The sequence below is a fragment of the Strigops habroptila genome, chromosome 2 (genome assembly GCF_004027225.2).
Source record: "Strigops habroptila isolate Jane chromosome 2, bStrHab1.2.pri, whole genome shotgun sequence".
NCBI classification, from domain to species: Eukaryota; Metazoa; Chordata; class Aves; order Psittaciformes; family Psittacidae; genus Strigops; species Strigops habroptila.
In genome coordinates this window covers 20,249,992-20,277,731 of record NC_044278.2, presented here as the reverse complement: position 1 = coordinate 20,277,731, position 27,740 = coordinate 20,249,992, and the positions used below count along the sequence as shown (strand labels likewise).

Below are 27,740 nucleotides of genomic sequence, written 5' to 3'. Positions count from 1 at the left end.
ACTAATTTCTAAAATATTGTAAGTTGGGAATAATTCCTTTTAAAATAAGTATTAGTAATTATTACTTTTAATCCATCAGTCCTTAACAAATTCTGACCTTTCCTGTAAACTCTTCTACTTTCCAGAATTGTGATATGCTAGGTGTAGAGCTAAGCTCAGGCAAAGATGAATAGTTACAGCCGGTTACTACGGTGTATGTCTGCGGATTTTTGGGAACAGTCATATGTAAGTTTCTGGTGGTCTGGTATTAGTAATTCTCTGCAAGTAAACCTGTAAAGGTTGGATAATAATCTCTGAAAAGCCTTGATGTCGTAAATTCCTTTATTCCTTCGCTACCATAGACTTTTTTTCCTGATAAAATGATAAGTGTCCCAGTATCTCTATAGATGTGAGTCAGTGCAAGCAGAGTTTGCTAAAGGCGAGCATACACAACCTATATGTCTTGAGCAGACTTGATAGTATTCATTCATTTAATAAGGGAAAAGAAACATAGGTGGTATTTTTGCTGAACTGTAAATTTTCTGGGTTTTGTGTTGTACCATTCACCTACAAGTTTTAAGATAATTTACATGTACAAAGAGCCTTCACCTTTCCTATCCCTTATTCCTACAGCCCAAAGACAGCATAGTTTATATTGTTTCTACATGACTTTTGATTTTACCTGAAATGTTTTATAGCACCTTTCCCCAAAAAGAAACCTTTCTCTTATATATGAGCACATGTACATGTGTACACCTGCGTAAATAAAATATTCAGTTTGACAAATTAAATATGTAATATCAGCAGGTACTTAATTCTGTCCCCAGTGTGAAAGGTGTCTTTTATCTTACATAAAAGATTGACTTTAACTGCAGTCACTCCACTGACTGAAGTAGCTGTAGCTGCTTAGAATCAGCACTGCAGGACACATAAACAGATCACTAAGCAATGTGAATGTCTCCTACAGTTGAGCAGCAAGATTTTAAGGTCTTTATGACAGGATTCATATAGCTCTATTGTCAAGTTCAATGAGTATTGCTAAGCAGTCTTCAGCATGTCATTACTTCACAAACATTTTATCATCCTAACTCCAATGTAAAGGAGTATATCATCAGCATGCTTTCAGAAACATAAATTGAAGCACACAGATAAAACTTGTACTCAGACTTAACACAAGCAGTGGGTGGCCTGACTCCTCTTCAGTGGAAGTATTCAGTGGAATTTATGTGCCTGAATAATATGGGTACAAATCCTGCATCCAAGGCCTGCACTGAAAGGTAGACCTTCTTGGTACACGTGGTAACTTGACCCCAGAAATGTCTTAATTTTATAAATTACTCAATAAGTAAGATAGCTCAGTCTAAAAGAAAAATACTAGCACTGACTTTCATTTAGAAGAAATAGTATTAAAAACTACATCCATCTAAGTATCCACCTGTAAAGAATGGTTCTCTTTCAGACCCAAGATACTACAATGACTTGTTATGATAGACTTTCAAGGCTGAAATTAATGCTGAGAGCCAGCTACTTTTGCTAAACTCGTAAAATTACTAACGCCTTTGTGAATCTATTATGGATGGCTTGAGTTAGTCATAACAATGAGAAATAAACCTTTTGAAATGTCCATGCTAGAATTCATGATGCTATGAAGTAATCCGAGAAAATAAGCAGTTAGCTCCTGCTACAGCGAAACTACTATGATATGTACTCAAAACAAGAGCATTCAGCAATAACACAGTATGTCCTTAATCAAAACAAACTTACTGTGAGCCAGGGGGTCAATCAAAAAAAGGAATAGGAAGCTTGTAGCTTTGTGAGCTTGTGTAAACCTGTCCATCAACATCTGTGTTCAGCAGTTTTGTATGTTGTAGAAACACTTAAATTACAGAATGGTTTGGGTTGGAAAGGGCCTTTAAGATCATTTAGTTCTAACCACCTGCCACAGGCAGGGACACCTCCCACCAGACCATGTAGCCCAAGGCCCCATCCAACCTGGCCATGAAAAATCAGTCACATTTAAATTTAGCCTGTAAACTGCTGTTCTATATGCTGTAACTTTTCATTATTCATTTGTTTTGTCTATTTTGTATCTCTTAACATAACGTTGTTTTAAATAGATGTAGCTAGCAAAAAGTACCATTTCTAGACTAAACTAATGAGTAGTTAATAAAAAAAGTGAAGTGCTAACTCATCTTTTAGACTCAGTATTAATAAAGTCACATCTGAAAGAGCTGAATACCCAAAATAAAAATTGCTGAGTCAGTTTCAGCTAGGTTTAATGTTTGTCTAAATCAATGAAAATTTTTCTAAGAAAACTGGCTCTGTTTTGTGCTTTGTGTTGGGAAGGATTCTTCTTCTGACTTGGAAATATGTTCAGTCTTTCTAAAATTCCTACTACTATTGTGCAGCAAAAGTATCTATATTAACTGTCCTGAAGCACTTTGATAAGAAAAACACATCTTCATTTGGTCTCCACATATACAAATTTTAAAATCTATGCCTAGCCACCATAAAAATAAAATGTTATTGGATGAAGGTCCTGGGTTTTTAAAATTATTATTGAGTAACAGGTCTCTAAGTCTGGGCATCTGATGGAAAGAGTGTTTCCCATTTTTAATTAAAAAAAAAAAAGATCTTTGAGACTAGTCTCTCTACAAAGTGGAAGTCTTGAGGCCATTTCAAGCTATGTGCTTGAATGTCTGAACATTTTGACAGTCATATGTTTTCTCCAGGCTCATGCAAACTCAAAAATTTTCTATTGAAGATATGATTTCAAGTTCACTTAGCTGAGAGACTTTAAGTTATAGATTCAAGCCCTTTATGAATGTATTTACCCCAAAGAAATGTAGAACCTTCCTTAAAATGTGCGTATGATTACTAATACGAGGGACTTGTTTATATATCATATGCATATGAAATACTGAACAGAAATGAACTATTTCTGCAGCTCTGAAAAAAGACTGCATAGAGAAACTTTGCCAGATGACACCAGATCATGAAGTGCTTTGTGAGAAATGTCTTGGCCTATTCTAGTTACTGATGAAACTTCCTTTCCACTTCAGTGAGGCCAAAATTTCACAGTTGGATGATGCCCTAGAGATCATCAAGAACACGAAGGAAAATTTCCCATCACCTCTGATTAATTACGCAGATTAACAAGTGTTCCCCTGGGCAACTTTGCGTTTCAGCTATAGATAAATACTGCTATGTGAATTTTAATGAAGCACAAACTCTGCAACTAGCAGGATAAATTCACCACTGCAACCATCTCACTTTATAGCCACCACTATACAACAAAGCAGTTTAATGTAACCAGTTGAGACTCCAGTTCACAATGAAGTTAACAGAATGTTATCTAAAAAATAAGTACTGTTTTGGATTGTGCAGAGTAAACATACAACTTGGTGTTCACTGGTGGATTTGAGACAAGTAGTCCAGGTGTACAATCACAAGCAAAGAACAGACATTAAAACTGATCACTTTCCATTATGGAAGTGCATGTATGTGTGTTAGCATATGCAAACCTATGTAGTGTGGTCACAGTGTACGTTCTCTAGTACCAATATCCAGTCTATGCCTACAGCGATCCCATAAGCTCAGGAAAAAATGAACATGTTTTTCCACAGTCAATGTTAAAAGAGTTATCAGAGAATGTTAGCTCACTATATTGTAAAGAACTCAAACTTTAAGCCCCATGTGTCCCTGTTGGCAGCCTGGTAACACAAAGCTAAAATAATAGTCATTGCTCTATAGTATAGTAATTCTAAGAACTTCAAGGTTACCGATTCAAGTGTATTTTTGGGGTGGTGAAGCTTTAACAGAAATTAATTTCATGTATTGGAGTTATTTTTAGAGGAACTCAGGGAACATGTTGGCAGGAGTGTGGAATGTAAAAAAATCTCTAATACTTTCTATAGTATAAATAACAATTTTTCTTTTTTTGAATATTCCTATTTACATCATCCTACCAGTTAATACATATAAAGTATTTATGTCAATGAGGATATGGAGCCAATTATCCAAAACAAAGGTGTGGTTTTCATTTAAAAAAGAAAAAAAATAATAATAAAAAAAAGAGCTCCTTTGTTATAATCATTCTGTTATGACCTGTAATTAACTCATGAGTATCATGATCATATGAGGTGAGTACATTGGAAACAATTCATGAAACTTTGATCTATTGGTAGATTTTGGATACAAGTCCTTCACTTACTTGAACAAATCATTGCCTTTTCCAACATACCTTGCCTCCTGAAAGAAGAAAACAATACAAAGAATGGTATTTGTTTGACAAAACTCCTTTAGGACCTATTTTTGTTTTGCCAATTGATGTTTTTCAGTCTTCCTCCTTTTCAGTCCTAAGCTGAAGAAGAGCATTTCTTAAAACTAATGTGGAGGCTGTACATGTTTTGAGCCTTTTCCTTTGGTTTATTTGTACAGAATGAGAGTTTGAGACAACTGGAATAATGGAGACACAAGCACCTCCTAAAAATCTCCATAACTTTAAAATTTGTGTGTGCACTTTTCTGTAATCCTCCAAGAAGTCCTCTGTGCCTATGGAAGCACAATTTGTCTCCTTCTGTAGATGGGTAAATGTAGAAAAAGCTACATAACTATAAAAGCGGACAGATGGCCCCTAATCTTTGACATGAGAAAGCAGAAAGCAGGGTGGTGGTAGTGGAGAAAAAAAACAACAAAAAACCAAAGCAAACCACGCAAAACAAAACAAAAAAACCCCAATGAACAATTGTCAGAAAACCTACCAGGATTACTACTGAGTTTATCCAGGGAAAAGTTCTGATGATTCACAAGTGGCTCCTGAGTTGCCAGTCTTTTCACTTTGCTTGCTGTGCATGTAGTGCTGCCCATCACCTGTTGTTAATTATAATATCCTATAAATCTAATGTAGAAGACCAGCAGCGAGACACGGTGCCTGCACTGGCTAAATGGACACTCTAGGAAAAAAACAATTTTTCAAGAGTTTGTTCCCGGATGAGCTTCTATGAACCTGGCAATGTTGTGAACTGATATTTCTATTAGGAAAAACACTAGTGGATGTCTTTTAAACAAATAAGGTCCTGGCTTTATACAACCATTGTGGTTTCAAGCACCATAACAAAAGCAACACTATGATGGGAAGCTATCATTTAATAAATCAAAATAGCTTGCTTGGTAATAAATATTTTTCTTAGAAACCACAATATTCTCTTTTCTATGGATCATATGACTTCCCAGTTCCTGCATTTTTTGACATTACTGGAGTAATAAAGGAACGTGGGAAATAACTCAGCGTGGTGAAATCATTCAGTTTAGCTGTGCCTACACTTTAGTTAGAAGAACTTAAAAAAAGTGTGATTTCAGCTACAGATGATCAAATTGTTCCCTTTTTCAGGTAGCCACAATTTGGCTGGACTGCACAGTGCTACCTTTCTGAGATGAGGACAGTGTTTAGTTTTGACTAAATCAATTTAATTTCTCAGCTTTATATTCTACAAAGGGGTGAGCAATATTTCCATTCCACAGTATGATAAATAAGTTTCTTTGCTATACAGGCTCTGAGCATTAAAAAAAACCCAACCCCACAACAAACTAAAAATTCCATGAATCATTGCTATTGACTGTATTCTACGCTGGCTGCTGGTCAGATAACTTCCACTTATATTGATCAACCAGCCTTTGTAGTTAGCAGTGAAAAGAAAAAAGTATTCTCACACACAGCATAACTTGCTGACATAAAATACCAGACTGCGTGGGACCTATCTATTGGCATCACTGAAGGATGGTCCAAAATATTTAGTAACAAGACTGCTAAAAACATATATTGTACGCTTGCCTATATTTGTATATGAAATCATGCTTAAGTTTCACTTAAAGACTATAACCAGTAAATACTTCTCCTGTAAATAATACTGCTCTGTACAAAGTCCTTCAAGTTTTCTAATGTCTGCTAAGAAAGGCATAAAGTGTTCATAAAAGTCTGAAGATTCAGCTTGTTTTACTGGGATCTCTTTTACAATGCACTTCTCATCCAAAGATCAGTGTATTCTTCCATTTATTTGATCCAAAATTATTTAGTATTCCACAGTAAGAATTTTTGTGTTCCTGGGTGCAAGACTCTTTTTATAATGAAGTGCAATGTTGGTATGACTGTATTTATATAGCTTCAATGACTTATTGGCTCTGCTTGCTAGTAAAAATATGGTTTCGATTATCCTTAAAACTCCTGATTTAACCTGCTTTGGGAAAGTTGAGCTATATTGTTTTTTCCTGTTCATATGACATACTGTGCATTCTAGCTGAAATCCAAGGTACCATACAGTGGACTTGCATCAAAAGAGAAACTGTTGCAGCAAACCTTGACTGGAAGATGACATGTAACTTAAGGAATATTTAATAACAGGAAGGTATTGAAAACAGAATTCTGGTTTTAGGCAAGCAATTTTTCAGTGGTTCAAACCATAGTTTAGGAGACAGATAGGACAAAAATTGCTGAAAGTATACAAGAAATATTACAAATCCATGGAAAAAAAATAGAGTAACGTCTGTTTAACAGGCGGGCTTTAAATGACCTCAAAGAACTGTGCGATGTCGGTTACTGTCTTATAAGAGAATTCCATTACTTTGAAAGCAAATGTGAAGTCTGAAGCAACTTTATTAGATATAAGAATATAGCTATCCCCTACCTGATCTTCTGGTGCACCTATCTCTATATTCTTTTTCTTTATTCTCTGCAATGGTGATTATATGATAACCCACTTAAATCTTATATCTAAAGCAATTAATTCTTTACACTAACTGTGGTTTTCTGTTTCAGCTGTATTGGTGTGTATTTCTAGAAGCTTCTCTTTTTTTTTTTTTTCCCCTCCTAAATTGGGGAGAAAAGGAAGCTACAAAGTACAACTGCAGCTTCTTTAAGATTCATGTTAATATACTGTGAGAGGTGTGCAATTCTATTAGAGGAACAGACAGAAAACTGACGGTACCTTGATTACTGATATAACCAGGAAAGGTGGGGATACATTAAAGCCAGGCAAGGGTAGAAAACTTTCTTAAAATGTTTTCTATGTACCTTAGTTCAGAACTTGATTGCATCTCTGCATCCTTATGGGCCAATGGCCAGCCTCAGAGCCACTTACTTTCTTGTTTTTTTCTGAATACAATTCTGCAACTGACTGCCTTCCCATCTGCATCCTATGTTGCACATTCCTCTAACATAATGTCGCTACGTCAGGCCTGTACTGTGTGCAGCTCTGCTCTTGAGGGGAAAACATGAACCCTATTAATCTGTGACTGGTAGGCTTTCATAAATGCAGTTTTTCATGCTGAGTGAATACAATTTATGAAATAACTCATCCCACTAAGTAGAAACTTATCTCAGTGTGTTTGAAAAGCAGGTGTGTCCTCTGCAAATTCTCCCTCTCTCAGAATAATACCCTGACATCTTCTGCCTTTGTGAATGGAGTTCACTCCTCATCTCTGGCTTGGGGCTGGTATTTTCATGTAGTTTCTAGCCTTTGTCTGTTAAGATTTTTGACATAATGGATCCTTTTCAATGGCAGTTTTCCCCAGGAAATGAAACTTTGAAAGACTTGTTAATTTGCATTGTTTCAGCATTAGACTTTTTTATTAATTGTACTCTCTTATCCTCAAAGACTTTAGCTCTTAATGCCAACGCAGCAAAGAATGCAGTCTCTAACATATCCATAATGGTTGTACAGTAGTCTTTTCATAGGCCATGAATCCAGGATGTTGCATCTATCATGTTACTATTCCCACTATGAGGGGAAAGGAGCTGACACTTGAAATTGCTTTCCAATGTGTTCTTGCTAAATTTATATTAATGAATGGGGTGTGAATCTCTCTGCCTGTTAACAAAAGCATCAGTTCTCGTGTGTTTCAGGTCAACTGACTCTATATTGCAAGATACAATGTTCTTCCCAGAAATGTTTTTATTGGAATAGGGGAATGGAAGGGCATCTTTTGTAATGCTTTAATCAATTCAACTGTATGAAGAAAATTACCTCAGCTTAATAGGAGAGTAGTTCACTGTACCAGCCCTGATATCCAGACTCAACATCCAGTAATGAAGAGATCATAACAGCACCGAGTATCAAATGGGTTCTGACAATCTGTTTTCTTCTCTTTCTAGGAAGAGAAAGGGAAAAAGCATGTGTGTTAATACTCTTCAAAATATTCAGGACAGCAGAAAAATATTTTTCACTTTACTTGAATAAATAAGCTACATAAAGTTTATTTTATTATCCTATTTTTTTTTTTTTAATGTAATCAAATGTTAATACATTAAATAAACATGAAACAGTGCAGGAAAATTGTGTTTAAAACTGTTGCTTAGGTTGCAAAGACATCATGAAAGGCTCACATTTTGTTTTGGTTTATTTTTATGAGTAACATTGTTTGCATAGCTCTGTAATTTACAGTAAACTGTGAGTTATTTTCTCTTTGGACTACTTTATATTACAAAGGATCATTATTTCTGTTCACACAAGGCTAATTTTTCTCTCCTCAGTTTCAAGCTTGTTCAGAGTTTTGAACGTGCAAAAGCTGGAAAAAATGAGAGAAAATTCAAATATTTCACTGTACAGTGTAAACGTTTTTGGTTGATCGCAAAATACCAGACAACAAGTTGCATCAACCAAAGCCTAAAACCTAAGTTGCCCCATTTTTCCCTCCTCCCCCCTCCCCATTAACGAGTAACAGTCGACAGCTCTGGTATGCGCACTCCTCTCCCATGAAAACATTTTTCCACTCTGCCTTTTCCAAAAATCAAAAGTTCAAAGCTGAACTACTACATGTTATAAAAGAACAAATTTACCATGACACTTAAACAAAGACATGAGTCAGTGTATTTAGCTTTCTTGAGGGCGGAAGGAGTTATGTTTCTTGTTAAGGCAAGGTGTGCAGTAAAGAAATTATTTTTATAGTTTTATATATCTACTTTTAATTGTTTATCCATATAGAGGTTATATTTTACTGTACAGTTAGAGTTGAAACTTACGCCTTTTTTTGTCACTGACATATTAATTAAGGTTTACAACATTTCTCCTCAGAAAGCAAAATATTAACATCCTCGTTATACAAAAGGGCAAATGCAATCACAGACATTCAGACACTTAGTATTATTGAGAATACTCGTGGCAGTCTGGGAACCTCAGCTGCTGCTCTTTACTCTGGAGAGTGCTGCTTTTGTCCTTGGGAATGGCACAAGAAAGATGAGTAGCATGCATGTGAAGGACAGAGACAAAATGAGATGGTTTTGGACTGCTGTGTAAAACAACTTATATCTGGAATAAAAAGCATGTGATTTTGTGTCCTCTTAAATGTGAGGTGTAGAACACAATACATTAAGCAGCTGAATTGCTCTGTGTAGTTTTAAAGCTGTCTAGGAAACTTGGAACACCATTTTCACTTATTTGGAACAAGTGGCTGACTCATTCATCTGCCCTAAAAATCTCTACTTCTGTTCCTGACTGAAATAAGATGGATATTCTGAAAGTCATTCCTCTTGTACAACAGGAGAGAAGTACAGAAAGTCACAGCTTCTGCTAGTACTGAGCCTGGCCATCACTGAACGTATGGTCAATTTGGAAAATGTTGAAGGATGCAAACTTCTACTAGGTACTACAGTAGCTTTAATGTGTCCATTCTTTCAAGCAGATTGATACTGCAAAGTCTTGTTCTTCGTGGATACAAATTTAGGGTAGCTAGATCAAAGGTCTGCTCTAGATTCAGACCTTTGACGCTGAATGTTATATTCAGTAGGATGGAACCAAAATCAGAAAATTCTTGAGAACGGAGAAAGCTGACATCTGCAACTATATTCCAACAGCCTAGGCACACCATCAGGATTCAGTTTTCCCTTATTAATATATAAAGATATATTAGGTCATAGAGCAGTGCTCAGCAACAGCAGAGATGATATGCTCAAACTGAGCGACAATTTTTTTTTCCTTCAAATTTTTAACAATTCAGTTTAGACATGAGGTATCATAATTTCTATGGCTGCCTGTCTCTTTCTGTTGTTTCTGTAAGATGACATGTGAAAGGACCTTATGGTAGTTGCCTATAGTCATAAGTTTTCCCTAGCCTTTTAAAATGCTGTTATATTTCACAGGGGAACACAAAGAAGGTATAATGTAATAATACTTTAACTTTTCAAATGGAAAGGTTTGGATTTCTCATTTGTGTGTTTTATAGGCCCTTAACAATTGTGCCATTGAATTTAATGTCTGTTATGAATAAGATTCAAAAAAAAGTAAATAAAAGGACATGGTCTGTGGGAAGTGACCTGCTGTGTAGATGAACCATGTTTTGATAACCTCTGGAATAAGGACAAAAGTGAACTCTGCTTGATATATGATAAACTCATTTTATTTTCATTCATCCTGCATTGATCTATAGAAGTACGAACAAAGCCACACCAGGGTATGTATGTTGTTGAGCAGTAGGGAACAATTAGGAGGGCAGCTGATTAATAATAGGCTAGTGGTAGGCAGACTTGCTGGCTATGTGTAAATGAGGGTAAGAAGGGGTTTGCTCCCTCCTTTCTCTGGAGCCAAGCATAATCCTACATAGCCTACATAGGCAATACAGTCAGTAATTCCATATATGTTCTGAAACAGCCAGAACCACAGTTCAAGCAAATTCAGTACCAGCCACTGTAATAAGTATCACATAGGGCAAATATGTATTCCCCTGGCCTGTGCTTCCACCTCCCACATTATACAAGCAAGCAGGAAAGAGACTCTCACCAGAGGTTAAGAAAACTGTGATTTATAACATTGGTGGTAGGTGGAACAGGGGAGACCAAGAGAGCCAAGTATTTTAAGCATCTGTTATAGGCCTGTGCCAGATGCAGGATACCAGACAAGATGTGCCATTTGTCTGTTCTTGAATGGAATTTCCTATGTCCCTAATACCAAGCAAACTCTGCTTATTTATAGTATAACTACTTCTGGTTTTGTAGAGATGATATACAGCACATTTCATCTTTTCACTTTCACAGTGACATTTAAACACTTAAAAAGTGATTTATTTAGCTGTGTAAATTCAGTCGGGCTTCAAGGGTGTTTTGCTTTGTCATCGGTGAATCTGTAAAGACCATAAAACTTCTCTGTTTAGGGAGACTGAATCGTGTAGTTTCCAGAATTACAGTTTTTTCTAATGCTTGTCTGCATTAAGAATGAGACCCAAGTTCTTATAAGGCCGATGTCAGTAGGTGGTGATTTCAAGTGACCATTTTCATGGGCACAAAGAGAAGAATGATTTGGTAAATGCTGACTCTCCTCTCCTGAACGTGGATTTAATTTTTATTTTTTCTCTCGCCACTTCTAAATCTTTATACTTAATAAGTGATTCCAATTACTTCCCAAAGAAATAAGCAGTAATTTCTAAGCAAAGCTTTTTCTCAGAATACATTGATTCAAAACTACAGCTCTTTGGCAGAAATACAAGTGTTAGTTGTAAAAGGAAACATGTCTCATTTCTAGGAGTGCATTTCTAGACGAAATTAGACAGAAACATAGCCTTCCCAGAGTAACAGTATCTCATAATGAGATTGATTATCTGGGAGTTGAGTATCCCACCTTTAAGTCTCTGTGCTATCTCATTAATACCAAAGACATAAGCCCTGAACTAAAGACCAGGAGGAAGAATTAGTGCTAGGGTATCTAGAACTACAAGGAAAATGCGTCAGCCTCACAACAGAAGACCTTGGCTCCAGAGTAAGCCAGTTGTATAGAAGGGTTGATCTTTTGCATATCAACCTTCACTAATGCCTACACCCTTTCCTGTCAGCTCTGGAATAACCATTAGCTGTGTGTCAAAGGCACATCAGGCTGGACTGTTGAGCATGCCAGACTCTTCCATGGGTCCCTTCTGATACCTCTGCTCCAGTGCCACATCTCCTAGTCCTTTACCAGCAGGCTGTGTCCTGATCACCTTGCTAGTCTGCAAAGAAAGACCTTGAGTTTAGAGGAGGTGACACCTAAGACAGACTTCTTGACCTGGGCCCTCAGCCAACCCTAGCTTTTTCATAGAAATGCCTTGGCTTCTTCCAAGGACAGGACAAGAGAATTAAAAATAAATAAACAATAATCTGCAGGATGGAAAAAGTGAGAAGTTGTAGTTAAAAATTTGCTGACAAAAACATGGGGGCGTACAAAATTGTTAATCATGATCCAAGTTCCTTCAGTAATATTCCCTATTACTTTTTAGGTCACAAGGAACATTAAAGCATGTGCAATTAACTATCTGCATAAACAAGCTGCATGATCTCATCCCTTTCTGCCTCAGTTTTTCTGTTTGCAAAGCTGAGGCTGTAATATTTGACAGGAGTATTGCTCTGAATTCCAGCTTCTGACTGGAGTTATTGCAATAATTACTGCAGCAGATGTCAGAATCAAGTGAAAGCACTGCCATTCAACTATTGAAGGACAAACCAGAGCCACCACTTGCCTTTTGTTATTACAGGTACAGACCCAATAGAGCAGAAAACAAATGTTCACACTTGCTTCTAGGTGTAAATCACTGCCTGAAGAGTATCTTCCCTCCCATCCCCTGTCAAAGTCAAACTTAGCTGTTTCTAGCTGTAGCTAGAAAAGATACAGCTGCATTTTTTGGCTTATATAGCTTGAGCTCAGCAACAGCTTAGTCTGAGCTGTTTTACAAAACTATTTTTCTGTAAACATTTTTGTTCTATAGTTATCACGTGATATCTGTGCTCCCTTACAACACACTAGTGACTGGGTGCCTTCCCATTACCAGACTGGTCACATACTGACTTAGGAGGTGGTCTGAAAGCTGGGGACACAGGTGAGACAGAGATCACTTAATGAAAACTGAATTCCAAGTTGGAGTCCTATGATAGTCTGACAAGTTGATGCTGAGCAACACAGACGACAGTATCTCGAGTGACAGTTGAATGGATATGGTCAGCTTGGAGAGTAATTTCTCAGCTAGCCTTGAGCTCATGGCTTTGGAAACCATTGTTTGCAAATGGAGCTCACACAAAGAGAGCACAAAATACAGGATCCAGCCTGGGTTTTGGGGGTCTTGCACACATTTGAATACTTTGGGGTACTCAGAATCTAGAGGCAGGTCCTTACTTGAGCTTCAGGACAATCTCTAACGTAGCTAAATCATGCAGCCTACAGAGGCTGCTGCAAGGAGGCTGCTGTTTCCCACAGAGGTGAATTCCAGCCAAGAATAGCATGTGTTTCCTCCTCTGCATCTAGCACAACTGCAGCTAAGTGGTTGCTTATGTTCAGAAATGAATAAAATATTCAATGAAAACAAGAATCTTCACTGACGTGACCACTGCTGCTTAATTGTTACACAAAATAGCCTTGTCTTGCCCAAGCATGCCTGGCTCTCTAAGGATAATGGAGACAGTACAGTGTTTGGATAGCTGCTGTTTTTTCTGAAAAGTGGGGAGGGTGTGCCTGTGTGAGGGCATGTTCACAAGAGTTTTAGCCCAGAAAGAAATAGGTACATCTGGAAAGAGCATAATCCAGGTTGCCAGACTCTGGCACTGCTATGAGAAATAATCCTTTTTCAGGAAAGTACCAAAATGTGGCTGTCTGGTTTGCCTACAAGTATCCGGGCATTTTTCTTGGCAGGCGTGGGTACTGGCAGTTATTTGGCATTTTGATTCCTGCCCCAACTAGTGTCTATTCTTTCTTTGCTGAAGATGGAAGGATACGCCTGTGGTTAAATCACTGGCCTAGGGATTAGGCAAAGTGGGTTCTGCTCAGATTTTAGTCTGCATCCTTGGCCAGGTCACTTAAACAAGAATTTTGAAAAGTGCTCAGCACCCACAAACAGGATCAGATTTTTCAAAAGCTCTCTGCTTCCACTGAGGCAGTGGCCAGATGATCAAAGGAACTTTTCTGAAAATTTGGCTGGTAGTGTCATTGAGAGCGCTACTGGGTGCTGAGCAGTCATGAAAATCTGGTTCTCATTGAGGTGCCCAGATGGGAACCAAGCTCTCCAACTAGACCCCATCATGATGGGAAGACACTTGAGAATCTGGCCAGGAGCAATCTCTTGAAATGCTACACCAGCAGCTTTCTCTGTGCCTCAATTTCCTCTAAAATGAGAGTGATGTTGCCAGGGTGCTTGTAAGGATAAATTCATTAATCTACTGTATGTGATGTACTTGGATACTTCTGCAGCCAGGAGAGGGAGGTGAAGCGTTTGTAGTATAATATCTTTCCAGACATACCAATCATCTGTGTAAGCAAGAGTGTGTTACAGGGACTGAAGCAGGAGCCCAGGAGTCAGCTTCGCTCTATGTACAATCTGCAAGTCTTCAGATTCAGGAGCTGCTGCTCTTTGTCTTAAACTTTTGATCATGAGTCAGGGCTCTGCCATACTAGGGGATGTAACAAACAGATCAAAAAGACTCACCCTGAAAAACCTTTGTGCTAAACAAAGCTGGGCAGGAAGAATATATTGGAAAAAAATGATAAAGCTGTTCCATTCAGCTGATTGCCTTCTGAACTCCCTGCCTGTTGAGTACAGTGGTTTTATAATTTTCTTTCCTCACATGATATTCCTTTCCATTCCCACTAAGGCACTTGGTATTTTTGGGGAGTTTTAGACTGTTAGAATTTCAACTTTACAAGACTGGTTACTCTCCTTATACTAGACATCCATACACAGTAATATTTTTTGCAGGCATTTGGGGTTGTTTTTGTTTTAAGACCAAAGAACATTAACTTCAAAATGGACATTTATATATATATATTTAACTTACAGTGGCCTCAACTTTGCCTCCAGATGGAGAAATCTGAAAGGTCCCGAGCCTCCTGTGGTGCATGCTGCAGCAGCTTTCCTTCCCCTTCTGAGCAGCCTCCCCTCACATGATGCGACATTTTCATGACAGCTAAAAGAGGAGGCCCCCCCCACCCCCCCCCGCCTCATTTTTGGCCTTCCAGCACTGTCCACATCTGTGCGAGCTAATGCTACCCAGATCCTTCTCAAAGGGGCACTGAGGGCTGGCACGCAGAAGCAAAGCCCCCAGGCTGTATCTCCGAAACCCAAGAAACCTCAAATGCATTGTGTTTCCATAAATGCTCCTCAGCTGACTGGGCTGTGGGGAGTTTCTGCTCTCCTCAACCCTTGCCTCTCCTTTGGGAATGGGAGGTGCAGACTTTCAACCAACTTTCTGATTGCCTATGTGCAGAAATGGTGTTAACTTTAGAGCAAAGCCACAACATGAGGGGCGCGGCCTGACTGACGAGGGGCCCCTAACCGCAGCTGCCCTATGGCCCGGGCCTTGCTCGCAGCGCAGCCGGGGTGAGCTGTCGCCACCCCGCCGGATCATGGCGCCTTCCTTCAGGGTTGTGGTGGCGACCGCGCGGCCCAGCCGGGGGCGGGATAACGCGGGCTCGCGCCGTGACCGTTACTGGCAGGTAAACGGCCGCCGAGCGGGGGGAGCCGCGCCCTGCGGGTGCCCCAGGGCTGAGGGGACGAGGTGCGGCCGCTTCAGCCGTTCATACTCGCTGCAGGCCCTGCTGGACGCGGGTGCTTAACGGCCACTTCTGTTACAGCGTTCTAAACAAAAATGGGGGTTTTGTGGTTTTGGGTTTTGTTTCTTAAAGAAGACTACAACATTGTTACAACTAAATTGAATCCACTGACACAAACCCCTGCTATCTTGACAGCTTTTGGGCATCAGGTACAACAGTTCATGTTTTTCTGGTCTCACAGACTTACAAGCAGTTGAGCAAGCAAAAATATTTTCCCTCATCATCTTTGGTGGCAGGAAGGAAGGGTTGTTATGTCCTGAGCAGCAAAACCTGCGTTGGTCTATGGTGTTGAGTGCCCCTGAAAACACCGTGTTATTCAGTTAGCTTCAGCCCTGGTGGCAGTTGAGGGAGCAGCTCTCAGTGTCATGGGTGCAGTCATTTGAAGGATAAGGCTGTATGTTCTGAGTGTCCACCAAGCTAAAATTCCAGCTTTCAAAATATGGTTGATGAATGGAGCATTGAATCACAGAGTCATAGTACAGTTAGGGTTGGAAAGGACCTTAAGATTATCTAGTTCCAACCCCCTGCCATGGGCAGGGACACCTCACACTAGACCACATCGCCCAAGGCTCTGTCCAGCCTGGCCTTGGACACTGCCAGCAATGGGGCAGCCACAGCTTCTCTGGGCAACCTGTGCCAGTGCCTCTCCAAAAAGATTACTATGTTTCTGTTCACTTATTTTTGAAATACTGGTTTTCGTGAGATAAACAGTAGAAAGTCAAAAGCACGTGTAGCAGAGAAAATGTCTCTAAGCAGTCACAAATTGAATTTGGTTTGCTTGTGTTTCGTAGTCCTTTTGTTCTTGAGAGCATTCAGCATATGAGTGACAGATGTGATGTTGAAAATAGGGTGTTTCAAAGGAATAAGAGATTCATTGCAAGTGAATTCTGAACTCAGTGTAAGGCTGGTTTTTGTGCTTGAAATCTGAATCTAAGAGCTATCTTGCCCTGACTGTGGAACAGAGAGAACACCGTAAGAATCACATGCCAAACCTAATTGGTAGCTTGGATTTTAGATACTGAGTATTGCAACTTGCTTAAGAGCAATCTAAAAACAAAATGCAGCAAAGGTGATATTACAAAAGACAACTCGAATTCCTTTAAACTACAACTTAAAAGCCATCTGATAATTTTATAATAGTATAAAAATAAAAAATTTACTGCTGAAATGAGTCTTTAATCAAGTATCAATCTATAATGTTAAACAAACAGTTTTCTTTATTTCCAGGATAGTATGAACAATGTTTTTAGCTGAGGCTAGTAATGCAAGCTCAGGGAACAATCCTAAAACTTTCCATGCTTCTTGATGTAATGAGTTATGCCCAGATCTCCAAAAGATAATAATAGCCTGTAGGAGTTCCTAAGCATAAGAACTAAGAAAACCTCTGCAATGACAGCTTGGACTGTACTGCATAGACCTCCTGAACTGAGCTATGCTGGTTGGAACTGGAGAAGAGCAGGAATTCTTGTAACAGGCACGGAACATCCAACTACTGCACCACTTTCTCTTGTGGAAGACAGAAATTGCTGCCGTGTCTACACCTATATGCACATACAGCAAAACACTCTGGAGATCTTACTGCCCAGACTTGCATGTAACTTGTATGCAGAGCAGGAACTCAGTATATCATGAACATCTTCATCCTTCACCAGAGCATATTTTTGGAGCTATTTATCCAGAAGGCTGGGATAGAATGGGACAGAATCCTTCCAGTTGTTTGCCTTGTTAATTTGTGTAGAGAATTACAACTTAATAAATAGGCAGGGTAGCTCTTGTGAACTGACATTCAGCCCGTGAATTCTGTATTAAAGTACTGAGTCTTGTCCAGTAATCTACAGCAGCATATCAAAAATTGTACCCACAACAAGTATTCCAGTCTTGGAATACATCTGAGTGAAGCCTAATAATGATTATAGTAGTTTTTGAAAGCACAGCTGGATTTTGCTAAGCTCTGCCCACCCTCAGCAAAAGCCTTTCCATTCATTGGAGAGCCTGTGCTCTGTTAGAGAGCTCTTTTTTTATCCTAAGTTAACCAGAACTTGGCTTTGGCCCTTTAAATCCTTCTCCCTATCAACTCAGCAACCACAGAGGCAGTTTATTACTGAAAAGAAATCTAAGAATCAGTTTTGGCCAGCATTGTCTTGGAAAGTTCATTTTATTAACATGGTTTTGATTTTATTTCAAAAACACTTTGACAAGCACTGACATTTTTGGAACCAGTAAAGCACAAGAGACTTACTCCTAAAGGCCTAAGCTTTGCATTTTTCTGCAGCGAACAATGTGATGTGCTACTACGGTAAATTCAATTCAAGCCACTGACTGAAAGGAAATAAGTACTGAGTGCTCTCTTTTTTCCTTCATTTTCTAAAATACGTTTTGTGTGAATGCTAGTGCTTGTGGGATGTACTTGCTTAACTACTCTTCGCTTATTTGCTTTTTATCTGTAGTGTGACAAATATACTAATGTTGGCAACAGACTTTCCTTACAAGCCTGCTTTTATTGCTCAACCTTGACCTTAAGTAACTACCTCTTGACTTTTTGCTGAGATTTGCCAACAAGGGTCCCAGTTATGTGTTTTATATTAATGTCCATCAACTGAGAGTTGTTCTAAGATCAGCTAATTCATTTACAAAGAAATTCTGGGAAATATGTGAACACCTTTTTTCTTTTTCTCCCCTACACCCTCCCCCCTTTTTTTAAGGCATGCTGAAAGAGAATTTCTGGTTTCTGAGCCACACAGAAGAGCCTTGTTGTGATACTCTGCATTCACTGGAGCTCCACACATGGTGGGAAGAACAGAAGGGCAGAAGAGAGGTAAGTCATGTGCTGGCATAAGCAGACTTGACTAAAGAAATCTACCAGTGGTAAGTTGATTGTATTTGGTGTGAGTGTCCCTGGGGCTGTGCCATCTTCCAGTCTGTCCCTTTGAAAATTATGTCAAGTAAATAAGAGACAATGTAAGCATCTCCATTTCAGGGGCTGTAGTGTATTATATATATGTGGTGGTGTTTCACATCATATCACTGGGTTTTGTTAGAAACTTGGTTTGCTTTCTGGAATTTTAAATTGTGAAATGGCCAAATGCTTTGCTTGAAGTTCCCTATGCAAGCCCACAGTGAGCTACTGTCCACTTCTTTCTTTCCCTTCAGAGAGAAGAATGCAGCAGTATGTTGGTATGGAAAGAGTAGTTGCTTTTTTAGTTAGCAGGAAACATATGCTGCAGATGTTTCAGAAATCTGGCTTTTAATATAGCTTTGATATCTAATATGTCAAGCCGTTAGTTATGACTCATTCTCCCTTTAATAGAATAGGTTATGTGTATCCTATATGTTGCTGTGATAGATACTTAGGAACTGAAGTGAACTAGCATACCTGTGACCCTGAAGTATGTGATTTTCAGTGCTATGGATATTTATTCAAAATAGAAACTCTTAAGTTTGCAGTATCTTTTTTTTCATCTCAGCTTTATTTCAGAAGGACTGCATAAATTGTATGACCTGTTTCTCCAGTTGCATAACCAGATAATATAGGCCTTTCCCTACAAGAATGGAAAAGAACTTTTTAAGGTTCTTTTTCTGTTTTGGTTTGTCATTTTTTTGGGGGGAGGGTGTGTGTTAGGGAATTGCGTGGGGTTTTTTTAGGTTGGTGTGCTCTTGTTGGAACCATTTATTTTTTTTGTAAATGTGGAGTTCTCAGAAGCTGACATTCTGAAATGTTACAATTTGAGATTGCCGAGAATATTGTCATAACTGGCCAGATGTCTCTAAACTGAGTGTAATAAGCACATACACACTTTTCTTGAAGAGGTGGAAAACCCAAGGTGTGCACGATGTATAACAGGATACTGTAGCTGTGTAATATTACGAATGGCATAGCTACTAGCATGCTTCTTAAATCCTAAGTGGAAAGCTTCTTACCTCCCAGGAACTCCATATTATTTTTGAATGCCCTCATGTTGAACTCAATGCAGTTGTTGATGAGACCCTATAAAGAATGATGTCCACATACGTGCACAGACACCACAGTCATCAGTTTACCGCATGCACACAGCACTGGGAATAGAACTTAAGATCTTCGCCTCCGCAAACACAGCTGCTCATCTGGCTGTGGGCTTTGTAGCCAGCAGAGGGAACTGATAAACACTCTCATAGGGCTGCTTTATATATGTTTTTCTAACCAAGAGAGGGCACTGACTCTCACTCACTTTTGAAAAGGGTCTGTTACAAGTCACCCCTCAACAGTTTCACCTGCCATTCAAGAACCAACATGCTTACATTGATCTTGCTTTTGCTATAAAATATGGACTTGCATGAGATTGTTTTAATCATCAAAAGATGTCCCTAGACTGCATCGTGGTATTAATCCCCTGCAGTGCAATTATGAGACATTAAATTCATTACACATCAAGACAATTACAGAAACACATCCAACATTTCAGGAGTACAGGGAGACCAAACACAATTGTTTACTGATGTGTACAGAGAATAGGCACAGTTATTGCACAAGACCCACAAAAGGCTTCAGAACCAGGATGCATCAATATCTTTTTAAACACACGGAGCTCCACAACTTTTGCTGAAGGAGAATTCTGTTAGTATAAAGAACAGATCTCACTTTCTGGAGGGAATGCCACAAAAAAGCAACATCACTTACACAAGACTCTAGAAAGTGTAAATGGCAAAAGTAAGAAACTTTTGTACATTCAAATACAGGTATACTTGCTGGTTTTAATCAGACAGAACAAGCCACCTCTAATGCTTTTTGTCTCTTCTTGTTCCTCGCTACAATAACTCAATTTAACCACTGCTCTTTTAGCAATATGACACTAGTGAAAATTAAAAATTATCTCCCGGTAGATGGAAAGAATACTCAGCTTAGAATAATTGAAAGGCAAAAATAGTAAGGGAAAATATAGGGATATTTTAAAGCTTCAGGGATAAAACTTAATCTTTCCTTGCCTGAGATATATAGAAAGACATAGAATAAGTCGGCAGAAAATTGTGTCTTGTAGATATGCTCATGGATGTATGAATTGCCCTACCTTCTATGGCAGATAGTGACAGGACTATTTCTAGTCTTTATCACTCCTGCTACTCCTACAGTTACCTCTCACACATTCACTGCTTTATCTATAAGCAATCCATGCTTAGTGGTGATCTTCAATTTAAAGAATAAGAGACAAGGCTTCCATTGCTAGGGCACTTACTCTAGAAATTGAGCATCAGCATGTGTTAAATTTTTTTTTTTTTTTTTTTTTTTTTTTTTTTTTTTATTTTTTTTTGGAACATGCAGTATTTGCAAGGCCACGGGTGCAATTAGGAGTCTGTACCCTCATAAATTAGCTCTTTGGTTAAAACTAAAGGGATAGGGCAAAGCTGGTGGTTTGGTTTTTGTTTGGGGTTTTTTAAATGGATATGAAATTGTCCTATATGTTTATAGAGGTGGCACATGACAGTGCACATTGAATAGATTCTTCCTTTCTCTTCTATGTTTCATACAAGACCTGTGTGACTGATTTTGCTATTGAGTTACCAAGACCGAATTCTTGCAGTCAGATGTTGCCCATCGTTTCTGGTTCATGGCAGTGGATCTCAGCTTGTTTATCCTGCCAAGAGTGGACTGGTCTCCTTCTACCACACAGGGTAAAAAAGAGGTGGTCATTTGGTTGGTTGGTTGATTATTTACCACCTCCAGGAATGATTTGCAAATCCTGTTATGGGTTTGCGAAGAGTTTTACAGGAAGTTCAAAAGTGTTAGGAGGAAATTACCTCTCAAGATTTGTCACTGGAATTCTCCCTGCTCCTTTAGCCTCAAAGAGTCATGCAAAGACAGATCAGCTGCAAAAGGGTGGGCTTTATAAGGCTGAATACAAAACGAAGCATGAATTGAAATGCTGGACTGAAACCTGGAAGCTAAATCTGACTCTCTACCATATATTTTCGCTGTGACCATAAGAAAAACTGTCCATGTTATTTAGTATCGGTATGGTCAGAGGTAAATGTATTTTTGCTTCACAGAGAGGTGGGTGCAAATAAATTCATGAAGATCAGAATGTCTCACAAGCAGTGGTAGTGGCAGGCCTATGGAGAGATGAGCAGACAGTGATATGTTTATCCTGTGTTTCTCGGTATCTAGTCTAACACTCTTGACAGCAGTGGGAGTTACACGAGTGGCTTAAGTGCCACTAGTGTAACTTAAGTGGCTAAATGAACACCTAAAAAACCTAAGTGCAACTGCCAGGAGAAATGGCTGAGCATACCTGCTTAATTCTGAACTGGTCTGTGGCTGAAAAATTAGTATCGTCTCCTTACCTTTATTTTGCTTTTTTAAAATATTATGGTCATTACTAAAAAAATCTAAATTCCTCATTTTCCTGCTGATTTTTTTTTTTTTTTAATTGTGGTTGTAGCACTATTTTAAAATGACAGTATTTTTATCTTAATATCTATGCTTTGATCTTATAAAAAGGAGTTACAGGTCAGCACAGAAGTCAATAAATGCATTCCTAGACATCTAAGTTCTCTTGGAGACCTGCTGGGTGCAGTTTCCCTTCATCCCCTGCTGCAGAGTGATGCTAAGCTGAATTATCTACTCAGCCTAAGAGAGAAATTGCTCAGAGGAGATTCTGATCTAAATTAAACACATTCCTTTGAATAAGGTTTTCTTAATATGTCCTGCAATCCATTTTTCAAATGCCAAAACATTACATTTCACAGCAGGCTTTAATAAAAGGTATTTTGCTATATACACATTTCCTGTGACAAATGCAAATTTTAACGTGTTGGGGGTTTTCTTTCCTTGAAAATTGCTCTGTTAGAGATTTTGATTTATCTGATAGATTAAAATTCTGTGTGAACAATGAGGCTTTACTGCCAGATTGTAGACCTAAATTCTGTATGCATTACACTTTCAAATCACATATCTGTGTTTTACAAGAGGGGTGTTTCTGGAGACAGAAGGGAGGTTTGCTATAAAAATGTTAACTAAGGAGTGAAATTTTGTAGCTCAGAGATAAAATGAGAGTTATGAGGAAAACAACTGGGTGCTATTCCTGTCTCTTAGGGGCAGGTTATATGGATTACCTGGATGCAAAAGTAGTTTTACTGTAAGCCTACTATAGAAAGCACTGCACTTTTTTTGTCTTTAATAGTTCCATTTGTGGTGGTTTGTTGTGTTGTGGTTGGTTGTTTTTTTTTTAAAGATACTTATGTAATCTTCCAGGCAAATAGCTGAAGGCAGTGTTTTCTTTCCCCCATTATTTACAATAGATAACATGCAAAATAAAGAAAAAATCTCTAGATATAATAAGCAGGAAAACGCACTTTGAGCAGAGTTCTGCTGTTATACAGTCCTGTTATATGGTACTGTAGCTTGAAATGTTGCAGCTGATGTGAGTACAGCTATATGTGGACATAATTCCTTTTTAGAAAAGGCTTTATTTGGGGAAAGAACAAAAAAAGTCAATTTAGAAAAAGAATTGTTTGTCTAGCAAGAAGAAAATATCACTCAACTGCAGAATGTATTACATAGCGTACAAAAGAACAATTTAAGAGACAGCATTCACTGCTTGCTTTTAGTAGTTCATGCTTTTCTTCCTCTCTGAGCACTGGAGAGAGGCATTCTAGGATTAGGATTTCTATGATGGAATTTCTTTAAACAGGTGACTGTGTTAAAAGTGCAGTGACTTGCAAAACATGAGAAACTGGGACTAGTCGCAAGTAGATTAATCTCTGAGGATGGATAGATGAATAGAGGGGAGTGCAAATACAGTTTTGAAACCACTTTTTGTTTCAACTGTTCCAGTAGCTGTCTCTGAGGCACTTAAATATTCCTTCCTCTAGCATTAGAAATGCCTATGCTGTAGGTAAAATATAATTCAAACTGATCTAGAAATTTCATAGACACACAAGGTCTGTTGTTCCAAGAAACAGAACTTTGCTTGTGAAATGTGTACTTTAAGACTATTTGGTGCCAGATAGTGAATTCCATCAGCCTAATTACTGTGCTTCTGTGAGGGCTTATGTTCCATCAGACTTTTTATAAAGGCAATGAAGCCTGTGAAGATACACTTCAGTCCCAAAATTGTCTCAATCTACCTAGTACATAGTAATAAAAACTAATTCCTTCCTTAAATTAGCTCTAAGCTTTTTTTTTTTTTTTTTAGCTCTCTTTCTTTTTTTCCCCTCCCCTCAAACAGAATTTAAGGAAGCTTTAGAGTGTAGTTTTTTTGGTAACTTTGACTGGGCTGAGAAGGAGACTACTAAGAGGGATAATAAATTGTTAGAATTGATCTGGGTATACTAATCTCTTCAAAATCAATCAGAAAGGGAGAGACCTTTTTCCGGCCACACAGTTTCCCAGCAAGATCTGTTTTTATTTCATTGCTAACCCAACAGACTATTACTAACTTAAATGTCAGATGACACTACATCTGAAAAAAAAAAAAGCAGGGGGGAAGCCAGCACCACCCAGCAAGGCAGTGCTAGAGTTCACATTAAGACTTCCTCACAATAGCTGGTTAGATCAAAAACCTGAAGTAGCAGTAATCTTACCTTGAGTATACAAGATCCAAGGAGAGAAGATCACTGGCTCAAAACAGTGGAGGACTGAGAAAGTGCTCTGATCTGCTGCTGGTAGCATGCACTTGGCTTTTATGTGCAGGTGGGAGGAGCTGCTCCCTACGGTAGGTGGGCAGTGAGGATAGCAGGCGACAGCCTTCAGAAGGCATTGTAGAGTAGGTTTTTGCTCTTTGGGGGCAGAGAGAGGGAGAAAAAGCAAGCTGGATGGCATTTATGGGAGAAATAGGGATTTATATGTTGGGTTTTTTTTCCTTAAATATTTAGTTAACTAAAGATTTTTCTACTGTATTTGTTTCTGAATCTCTGAATTATTCTAGTTACAGTCATAATACTACTAGGTCTCACTTTGTCTTTTGGAAGAATTTTTACAGCAGTGAGATACAAAGGCTGCTGTTTCATTTTCTAAGAAGGGAGAGCTATGAAGAAGCAGCCCTTGATCCTAGAAGTTGTCTGTTTACTCAGGGATTGAACTTCCTTTATATTCCGAATGTCTACTAGATCTCAGCTTCGGAATCCTCCTAAGTTTCTGTTGTGCTGAGCTACCCAGCTTTTCCTTGACGCAGCTGTAACATGTTCCATCTACACACTGACTTTCTAGCAGTTTAGTTTAGAGCAGTTTTATTGTTCCCTGTGTCTGAGTTCTAAACAATTTTCCCAACTGGTATTCTTAAAAGGCAAATGTAGCCAAAAAGACAAACCAGTAGAAATATGCATTCCTGGTGGTTTCTGTGTAAAATTATTCATTGTTCATTTTAACTCATTCATTGCTTTCAGGGCACTGAGAGCAGATGGCACAGTGTCTGGGCACTGAGAGTGGATGGCACAGTGTCCAGACACTGGTTCCTGCAGGTGAAACAGACAGTTGTACCCATCTGGAATACACTAATTCTGTGTGTCCCTGCACGAGGCATCTGGGCCTGTATTTTTTGCCATAATACATGAGTAAAACCTATATCATATTGGAACATTAGTGAGTGGAGAAAGGTAGAAAGAACAGGAAGGGGAGGACTGGTATAAAATCAAGGGTGAGGTTAGAGGCACATACTGATTTAAAATCTGGGAAGGACCAGGCAGAAAAATGAATGAGAACCTAAGTTCTCAGAGTTGAGACAAGCAAGTTTGTAGTGAAGATGATGGAGAGGTGATATGATATATGCCCCTTCTTGCACTAAGGGTCCAAACTGGTCACTGGACAAGGAGGTATAAGGTGCTTATAAAATCTGGGAACTGCTGTCAATATCCTGAATTTACTCTCAGTGTTAGACTCTTGTGTCTGTATTTTAATATCTGCATATGTGTGCTATGATCACTGTAAATAGGTTTCAAGTTGCAAGGTATTTATTATGGGAAAGCTTATGAAGTCTTAATATGGATTCAGAATAACATTTCCTTCCTTATCTTCTCCTTTTCTCTTTACCATGAGTGGGTTTTTTTGTTTTGGTTTGGTTTTTGTTTTGTTTTGTTTTTTAAATGTAGTACTGAATTGATCAGAATCATAGAATGTTTTGGGTTGGAAGGGACCTTAAAGATCATCTAGTATTAACTCCCCACATACTTAGTTGCATGAAACTTTATTTGGTTTTGTCTTTTTAGAAAAAGGCTTACAAATCAATTGCCCATCAACTTTGATGTCTGTTAGGTAGTAGAAGTAGCTGCCTAACCTTGGTGAGATTTAGAACTTTCAAGGTGGAGAAAGGACTGGTTAAATTGATAATATTTCTTACAGGTATCATGTTGCTATTGGATAGGGCAATTCTACATTATTGAAACTGATTGGGGAAAAATCTCATTTTGTTGTTTCTGCAGCACTCAATGCATTTTTAAAGTTCTCATGAAGAAATTAGTTTCAGTTCTGATAAGATTACTGTCTGCTTTTAGGAAGGCTTCATGAAGTAATGGTAATATTGGTAATAGGGGAAGCAAGGGTACAAGTTACTGCAATAAGTTTATGTAGTCGGTTTAGTTATAGCACCTTGTAATGGTTCAATTGGTTAAAAGATGTACATAAACTGGAATTCTCCTCAGCTAAGATCTAAACAATCAGATGGGTTTGTATTTAGAAAAATTTAGGTCAATATTTTCAGAAATTGGAAGTGAATAGTACCCATGTTCTTATCTGATGATTACTGTCTCAAAATTGCTGAGCTTTCTGTAGGTTCCTTTTAAAATCAGGTTCCTTTTAAAATCAGCTTTCTGTAGGTTCCTTTAAAATTCTATAAACTCGGTACTTTCTAAAGATCAAGCTCTTTGTGCGCACTGATCATGTGTCCTACTGTACTGCAGACTCAAGGGTAGCCTTGCCTTTTGTACTTCTAGAAGAAGAGAATTAAAGAAGTTTTTCTTTAGTTCTTCAATGAATGTTAAAGCACTTTACAAGTATTAAATAAATGTACCAACACATAAAATAGATAGTAAGTATTAGACTTATGCTAATGCTTATTAAAGCACCTGTGATTTTCTAGTTACTGCATCACTTATCTTCCCTAATGAGATTTTTAGTAGATGAAATCTTTACCAAAAGATCTGTGGGAAATTTGATTAGGTCAACATAGGATTGACTGGATTTCAGGGCACACTGCCAGGCTGGGCAGTAAATTCAGTGTGGACACATGGCAGGAAGGGTTTTAATGTTCCTATGACTAGGAGCAATGACCAACCTTTCAGTTTCCATCTGCCTTTTAAAAATGAAGTTATTCTTTCAAGGGACGCTTCAGTGCTCTAGCTCTCTCGCTCCATTCTTGCCCCACAATGTCCAAATTCATTCACCATGAGCTTCCAAGATTTGTTTGAGGCATCCTGTGCTTTCCAAAATCTGTATCAGGTTTTTGCTTTACTTGATGGTATGGCTACGCCTCTAGTGCAGAATAGAACTGTTTGTAAGGGAATGAGCTGCATGAAAGTACCTTAGACTCGCACAGATTGTTTTACCAAACTTCTGGGAACCATGCACGTTTGCTCTTCAGTGAGTCTTCTATTAAATTAAATTTGTTTCAGCATACAGAGTGTATGACAAAGAACAATTATTAACAGAGGTGGCATTATCCTTAAAACACATTAAAACTACAGCTGTACAAATGACAGGCATTTCACTCTAGGCCTCTTAAAAGGAGGTACGCCAAAAATCCTGCATTTGTTCCTTAAAGGAACAAATCCTAAGTGATGACTCCTAGTTTGCCCTGAATGTAACTGAGCTAAAATAATGTGGCTGAATGTGTTAGTGGTGAATGCAGGAAGAATCACCCTGAATAGATTGGAAGGTTGAACCTTTGCAAATAAATGATGATTTCTGTAGCATCCCAGCAAGAGCTCTGGTAGGTGGCTGCATGCTGTTTGGCTGTATTATCAAAGGAGGAGGGTCCCCAAACATTTAGGTAGCATGGTGATAGCAGAAGATTAGCTATCAAGGTCAAGGTGTCAACACTATTTTAAACACAAACCAGAAAGAATTAGAGGGGACCTCCTAAGGTAAAGTGCAATAATACAGGTAAAGTAACCTCATGAGGTAAAAGTTAACATTTCAGGGTTTCGTTGTGATGTTCGTTGATATAAAAATGTCTTGAACAGCCTGCAGGTAAACTTCTTTAAACCTACACAACCCTCATGTAAATATATTATTCTTTTATCTTATTC

At 38.5% G+C, this 27,740-nt stretch overlaps 1 protein-coding gene across 4 annotated transcripts in view; it reads right to left on the bottom strand.

Annotated features, from left to right (window-relative positions):
- COL8A1 (collagen type VIII alpha 1 chain) overlaps positions 1–24,149 on the bottom strand; it is an 85,975-nt gene extending 61,826 nt beyond the window's left edge. Inside the window, exons 1-3 of one of the 4 annotated variants that reach the window (XM_030477878.1) lie at positions 24,084–24,148; positions 8,001–8,124; positions 4,743–4,851 (exon numbers count right to left, since the gene is read on the bottom strand). The gene's annotated coding sequence lies outside the window, so the exon portion shown is untranslated. Of the gene's footprint in view, positions 1–4,742; positions 4,852–8,000; positions 8,125–24,083 lie in introns of all 4 variants that reach the window. The other 3 variants (XM_030477879.1, XM_030477877.1, XM_030477881.1) reach the window with 3 other exon arrangements.
- Positions 24,150–27,740: the final 3,591 nt, after the last annotated feature.